This window comes from Triticum aestivum, chromosome 7B (assembly GCF_018294505.1).
Source record: "Triticum aestivum cultivar Chinese Spring chromosome 7B, IWGSC CS RefSeq v2.1, whole genome shotgun sequence".
NCBI lineage: Eukaryota > Viridiplantae > Streptophyta > Magnoliopsida > Poales > Poaceae > Triticum > Triticum aestivum.
The window spans coordinates 593,599,192-593,605,670 of record NC_057813.1 but is presented as its reverse complement, the minus strand read 5'-3'; the positions used below and the strand labels follow the sequence as shown (position 1 = coordinate 593,605,670).

General features: G+C 42.8%; 1 pseudogene; it reads left to right on the top strand.

Annotated features, from left to right (window-relative positions):
* The first annotated feature begins 1,585 nt into the window (after positions 1-1,585).
* On the top strand, positions 1,586-4,015 carry LOC123159326 (probable LRR receptor-like serine/threonine-protein kinase At1g74360; annotated as a pseudogene).
* Positions 4,016-6,479: the final 2,464 nt, after the last annotated feature.

Below are 6,479 nucleotides of genomic sequence, written 5' to 3'. Positions count from 1 at the left end.
GGCGGAGTGATGCTGCACAAGACATTCATTTCAAGCAAACGCAAATAAAAAATATCTCAGAACTGAAGGGTCCAAACATTGAGATCACAACACAAATGCTTGTGTCCAGGAAAACTGACGACTGCGGGATAAGACATTTCTCATGAACTTCCAAACAACTTTGGAGAAAAATCAACAGAATAGATGAATATTGGAGAATTCTAAATACCCAATTAATCCGGTTCCCGCGAAGGGAAGGATCCAAACATCCACTATATTGCAGCTATACTTGACCGGTTTGCCTGCCCCCAAAGACAGGTAGCTACATGAACGGTTGCCTTGGCCCCAAAGGCACTTTTCATGATGGTGAAATCTGGGAACTGGCCACACAATTTTGGAGAACAATGCACTTGTGGCCACAATTTTGGAGAAGAATCAACAGAACAGATGAATATTGGAGAATTCTAAATACCCAATTAATCAGGTTCCGGATCCAAACATCCACTACAGGGCAGCTATACTTGATCAGTTTGCCTGCCCCCAAAGACAGGTAACTATGTAAAGGTTGCCTTGGCCCCAAAGACACTTTCATGATGGTGAAATCTCAGAATTGGCCACACAATTTTGGAGAAGATGGTCCTTTGGCCACAATTTTAGATAACAATGTATAGGTGTGTAATATGCCTTTCTAAGATAACTAAATACCAAACAACAAAACTAAAGAGTAGCTCATGCCTCATGATTATATAAACCCATTAAAACATACCCATTATTATTAAATTTGATTTTTATTAGAAAAAACAAAATAGCCCTTCAGGTTTTAAATCATAGGAAAACTTTTGATTATAATAAACATTTATCCTACTTAAAATATATAGTTAGCTGCGTAAATTAACTACTCCCTCCGACCCAAATTAGTTGTCGCCCAAACGGATGTATCTAGCACTGACATACGTTTAGATACATCCGTTTCAGCGACAACTAATATGAATCGGAGGGAGTAAGAGTAACAAACTTGAATATCGAAGATGAATATATCTAATATTTATGGGATTTAACTAAATATATATTCTCTTACATCAATCTATATCTTATTATTTTGTCTTTTTAATGCTAAAATATAAAAAAGGTTGTAGCTCACAGGCAGAGTGACACTGCACAAGACATTCATTTCCAGCAAACGCAAATAAGAAATATTCCATAACTGAAGCGGCCAAACATTGAGATCACAACAAAAATTCTTCTGTCCAGGAAAACTGACGACTGCCAGATAAGAGATACCTCAGGAGCTTCCAAACAACTTTGGAGAAGAACCAACAGAATAGATGAATATTGGAGAATTCTACATATCCAATAAATCTGGTTCCAGCGGAGGGAAGGATCCAAACATCCACTATAGGGCACCTGTACTTGGCCAGTTTGACTGCCCCCAAAGACAGGTAACTAGGTGATTGGTTGCCTTGGCCCCAAAGACACTTTCATGATGGTGAAATCCCAGATTTGGCCACACAATTTTGGAGATGAATGCTCTTTTGTCCACAAGGATGGGAACCAATAAAGCTGTTGTACAAGCTGCAAACAGAAGTCACTTGTTTCTTTATCCTCCATGGCCGTTTTTGACCATATTCTGAGTGCCTTTTGCCAAGCACTTATCATCAGTATGGCGCCTGTTTGTATGATCACACTGTACATTTCCTGCTTAATCCTAACTAATTGCCTCTGGTTTAATTTGGCGCAACAGCAGAGGTGATTCTTGGGCATAGTGACAAGGAGGTGCTCCGTGAGCTGAAGAACTTCCTGAATGCGCAAAACCCAATCAACCGTGGCACCTATGACACCTGGTCTGAGACAGAGGCCTCGCCGTGCCGTCTCCAAGGCGTTGAATGTGATGCAGCAGGGCGTGTCACTTATCTCGACCTCTCGAGTTCCAACATTGCCGGACCATCCTTCGGTAACTTTTCGCGCCTCACCAGGCTCACGCACCTCGATCTCTCGACAAACAGTATCACTGGTCAACTCCATCCTGATCTCAAGCACTGCTGGGGCCTCCAGTACCTCAACTTATCAAGCAACCTCATCGGTGGCACCCTCGATGTGTCCACCCTGACCAACATACGCATACTAGATCTATCTCAGAATCGGTTTCAGGGCGACATTAGGACAAACTTCCCGGCCATCTGCGGCAACCTCAGTGTCATCACAGTCTCCAACAATAACCTCACAGGCAGGATAAGTGGGCTGTTCAGTGGCTGCACCAAGCTCCCTGACATTGATCTCAGCTAGAACCAATTCACTGGAAAGGTTGTATGGGAAGGGATCGAAAAGCTTACACGGTTCAAAGCCGCGAAGAACAACCTCACAGGGAGCATTCCTTCCAGCACGTTTGCCAAGGGGTGCAAGTTGCTGGTTGTGGACATCTCCAGCAACCAACTGTCTGGCAATTTCCCAAATTCAATTGCCAATTGCTCAAACTTGAGATCCCTGTCCTTATGGAACAACAGCTTTGGTGGATCTGTACCACCAGGAATTGGCTCGATCACAGGGCTGGAGGAGCTAGTTCTCTCGAGCAACTAGTTCCATCACAAGATACCACTTGAGCTGATGAACTGCACCAAGCTAAAATTTCTGGAGATCAGTGACAATAATTTTGAAGGGGAGGTGCAACAAGTCCTCGGAAAATTGATGAGCCTGAAGAGCCTTGCGCTTCAAGAGAATAATTACAGTGGTGGCATTGTCTCCTCTGGCATTCTACAGTTGCCAAACCTCATCTTCCTTGACCTCAGCTTTAACGGATTCTCCGACAAGCTTCCTAGCGAAATCGCTAGCATGATGAGCATCGAATCCCTCGTGCTTGCATGTAATAACTTCTCTGGTAAAATCCCACCATCATACGGGCAGCTTATGAGGCTCCAAGCATTCAACTTGTCATTCAACAGCCTCTCTGGCAAGATCCCACCAGAGATTGGTAATCTGACATCGCTTCTCTTGTTGATGCTGGCTGAGAACCAACTTTCAGGAGAGATCCCAAGGGAGATAGGAAACTGTACTAGCCTGCTCTGGCTCAACCTTGTTGGAAACAGGATATTCGGCAAAATCCCACCTGAGATGGCAAGTATGGGGAGGAATCCCGGTCCAACCTTTGTCAAGAATCGAAGCAATCCTTCACTGATCAAGTCTGCGACGAGTAAATGTTTACTTGTGTACCGGTGGGTGCCAGCGAGTTATCTAGAGTTTGACTTTGTTGAATCAATGATGATGTCCCAGAAGAACCGCCTAACAATGTGGAACAGGCTCCTCATGGGATATGACATACTTCCAGTAACTTCACCATTACGAACGGCCTTAGGGTATGTTCAGCTGTCAGGAAACCTTGGAGAGATACCCTCCACAATTGGCGCAATGAAGAACATTAGCTTGCTCCTGCTTGATGGCAACCGACTCTCTGGACACCTACCATCAGAAATTGGTTGGATGCAACTAGTTGCTCTAAATTTATCCGGCAATTCTTTCTCTGGTCAGATTCCATTCGAAATTGGTCATCTGGATTCCCTAAGGAGCCTCGATTTGTCTTGGAATAATTTCTCCGGTGCACTCCCATCAAACCTAGACAAGCTGTCCAAACTGAGCAAATTCAATGTTTCATACAACCCGCTTCTCTCAGGGAAGGTCCCAAACACTGGGCAACTCTCCACTTTCAATGAGCAGTCTTTCCTTGGTGATCCACTCTTATCTTTCCACTCGCCGGTGGCTCCCAACCCTCATTGAAATGACAACCAGCCCTCCTCGTATGGTACAGAAAAGCATCCTACAAATGAAGAGATCACTGTGTTAGTAATTACGTTCCTTGTTTGCTTCTCTGCCACCTTTGTTATAAGAGAGCTTCAGAGCTTTGTGTATCTGTACCATACTGCATCACGTAAAATCACCAACTGTACGATATCTTCGAAGTAGAAATGTGTAGTGTGTGCCCAGGGTACATGCGTTTTTTGCAGTATTAAATGTACGCACTTCGTTATATGCTTCTCCTTAATAAAGATTGACCGGTCTACTATTACCTTTATAAACAACTGTTGTGTTGTAACTTGTAATCTTATTTATTCTGAGGATTAACCCAAGATCACCTAGCATTTACGAGATCCCATGTGATTGAAAATTTAGAAGCGCTTCCTGATTTGGCAGTGTATTGATCTTTCTGGAAATCATAGTGCACGTTAGTAGTAATACTACTTTTTCTTCAAAGAGACGCTTTTCCCAAATAGTCTTTTGTGTCAGCTAAGCAGGTTGTGACATTTAATACATCGTTATATCACAATTATGAACATAATATTACCTATTGTGACACAAGTGAGGAAATATACAAAAGTACTTGCGGCGGACAAGAGAAATGTTGACATTGAGGTCAAGGGAATGATACCAGCACTTCTTAAAGGAGATAGACGATTGAGCGTTCAACCTTTTCCTCCAATGACTTGGTCGAAACATCATTTCCCTTCCACAATAAAATCATCTTTTTAGAATGTATGTTATTTTGTTGGTAAGGCGATTGGGCATTCAACATTCTCCTCCTAGGCTCCTACGACTTGGTCGAATTATCATTTGCCTTTCAAAATAAAATCAATTTATAGAAGGTACACTTCTTTGTGGCCCATACAGCCACTTTCGCCAGATAGTATCTTTGCTACTTTGTATCAGCTAAGCTGACTTTTAAATTCACCAGTCCAAGTATATTTCGTCATAGCCTGGCACAAGTGACAAAATATATGGAAGTTCTAACTCTGGGCAGGAAGCGAGAAATGTTGACAAAAAGTGTCTTGGTATGAGCTAAGCAGGGAGTGGCTTTTAAACACACTATTATTGAATAGTTTGCTTTCGATAGGATTGAATTGCAGAAGGCCGTTATTTGTTGACAATATTTGGTTGACTAGTGACTACCACTCTAGCGCTAGATCTGATCACAGAAGCAGTTCAGTTTTGGAGCTAAGTGTTGCAATTTCAACACATATACTAGGAACAATTTCAATTTTTTTATCAAAAATATTTAGGACAAGGGGAATGAAGGATTTATGAAAGCAATGTTTGCTCAATGCCCACATCGAAGTAATATGCTTAGGCCAGAATTCATTTCTTTTTTAGAAAATGGCAATTAAACGAATTGACTAGGGCAAATGATAATTTAAACATGTCCTGGTTGAAGACAGCAAAGATTTTCTATACTGCGAATAAAAAAAGGCAAACTACTAACTTGATGCTGCAAAGGCCGTCTATATGACACGTATAAATTAGCTCATGTAACGTTCACTGATTAGGAATTTTAGAAGCATGATAGATGAGCTGACACAATAAACAGAGTATTGGGACATTACTTCAAACACTTGTCAGGCACAACAAGATACCAGACTCGGAGCTTCATTCTTTTGAGGAACGGCCGCTCGGCGGGGACGAAACAAAATGAACGGTCTCCCAGAGGCGCTCGGGGAGGGGAGGAAGAGGCACGGTGGCTGGTCGCGCTCGCTGTGGGGGGTGGGGGGGGGGGGGGGGGGGAGAGAAGGCGTGGCTCGAACTTCACCAGGAAGGGAAGAGATCGACCGCGGTGGAGGGACCCAGTTGGGTTGGGTAAGGTGGAGAGAGCTCGAGGCGCAGAACAGAGAGGCGGATGTCACGGCTAGGCAAGGACATGATTGGCGCCGAGGCCGGACCGGCGGAGGTGAGTGGAGAAGATGTGCAGGCAGTGGGAGCCTGGGAGAACAGAACAGAAGAGAGAAGACATGCTTGCAACGGTGAGGGAGGGGTTATGCCCGGACATGCTTGCAACGGTTTCGTTAATTTTAAGCAGTATGTTTAGTGCTGGATTTTATGCCCGGACAAGCACATGTGTTGTTAATATGGACTAATCAAAAGATTTTCCTTTATTATTTAACAGGGGTTCTTGATACGCGTGAATTACCAGTATCCAAAGAGAGCCAATAGATTTGGTGACACAAACTTCACAGACCCTTTAATGGAGCCGAATCGAATGTCGTCGAGGTAGGGAGAGGCTGGAGAGACCCTATTCCAAAATGAGTGAAGTTGCTTCCATGTATGGCAGTATTAGATAATTTTATGGTGTGAACATAGAAGACTTTCTTTATGTGGTGCTCTTTGAGTACTAAATTTTGAATTCTGAAAATCTTAGATTTGGCCTTCCGGTTTACACTCCTTGCGGAAGGCATTTTCCGGACCTTATCGAGTCCTTTTTTGATGAAAACCGGTGATCTAATACTATTTCCTCGCTGAAGTCATTACTATCGGTGAACCTTGTCAACAACTATGGTTAAAGTTGATTTGTTGATTTGTATGTGTAGTTCATTTGTATCCATAGAACGAGAATGCGACATTCCGAAAAAATAAAGGCCATTTGTGGAGAATGTTGTTTTGGTGACCGAGCTCACTGGAGCTCGAAAATTTGAAAAAAAAAATCAAAAATCAAACTTTTTGATTTAAAAAAACAGAAAAAATTTGTG